General features: G+C 75.5%; 1 non-coding gene across 1 annotated transcript; it reads right to left on the reverse strand.

Moving 5' to 3' along the window:
• Positions 1–609: 609 nt before the first annotated feature.
• LOC139361534 (5.8S ribosomal RNA) lies at positions 610–762 on the reverse strand. The gene has a single exon (XR_011619085.1). It is a non-coding gene; the product is annotated as a 5.8S ribosomal RNA (ribosomal RNA).
• Positions 763–1,137: the final 375 nt, after the last annotated feature.

Consider the following 1,137-nt stretch of genomic DNA (forward strand, 5'->3'; position numbering starts at 1 on the left):
GCACGCCTAAGTGTCCGCGCCCTCGGGCGACAGTCTGGCCAACCCCGGAGGCCCGAACGAGACGCGGCCGCGAGCGGAGAGCTGGCCGGGTGCGGGCTCGCCCCGGGCCTCCCTCCCTTGACACCGGCTCCTACTCCGTCCCCGCGCCCGTCCCGTCCCGTCCCGTCCCCCCCCCCGCGGTCTGCTGGTCGACCCGTGCGGAGGAAAGAGGAGGAAGGGCGCGCGAGGGCCGGAGACGAACCCCGCACCCCGAGCCGCGTGCGGCGCGAGGGAGCCCCCCGAGGGAGGAACCCGGGCCGCGGCGGCGGCGGCCGCCGCGTCCGCGGGAACTCGGCCCGAGCCGGCTCTCTCTTCCCTCTCCCTCTTCGCGGGCAGCGGCGCCGCCCTCCCTTTCTCCGGTCTCCCAGCCGGGCCCCCCCCTTCCCCCCCACCACCCAACGCGTGACCGCGGGGGCAGGGGGAAAGGTGCGGGCGCGGCGGAAGGGGAGGGCGGACGTCGCCGGGTCTGCGCTTGGGGGGACGGAGGGCCCCGGCGGGCCCTGCGAGGCAACCCCCAGCCGCGCACCCCGAGGAGCCCGGAGGCACCCCCGGGGGCGATTGATCGGCAAGCGACGCTCAGACAGGCGTAGCCCCGGGAGGAACCCGGGGCCGCAAGTGCGTTCGAAGTGTCGATGATCAATGTGTCCTGCAATTCACATTAATTCTCGCAGCTAGCTGCGTTCTTCATCGACGCACGAGCCGAGTGATCCACCGCTAAGAGTCGTACGAGGTCGATGTGGCGAGGGCGCTCCCGACACCGGGAGGCCCTCCTGGCACGGCACGCCCCCAGCGGGGGTTGCCTCAGGCCGGCCAGCGAGACAGGTAACGGGACCAGACTCCAGAGAGGGGTCGGAAGGTTTCACTTCCACGGGGAGACCCGCGCGCCGCCCACGACGGGGCGAGCGCGGACACCCCACAGGCGCCCGGGGGTTCCCGCCCCCACACGGCGCGGGGCACGCACACGACACGCGCGCAGCACGCGGACGACGGCACGACGACGGCCGCCGGGTAAAGCCCCCACCCGACGGCCGCCGCGGCGCGCGTCGGCGGCGACGCGCGCGCGGCGCGGCCCCCGCCAGGGGGCGGAGCCCGTGCGGG

The sequence above is a fragment of the Macaca nemestrina genome, unplaced genomic scaffold (genome assembly GCF_043159975.1).
Source record: "Macaca nemestrina isolate mMacNem1 unplaced genomic scaffold, mMacNem.hap1 Scaffold_578, whole genome shotgun sequence".
Taxonomy (NCBI): Eukaryota; Metazoa; Chordata; class Mammalia; order Primates; family Cercopithecidae; genus Macaca; species Macaca nemestrina.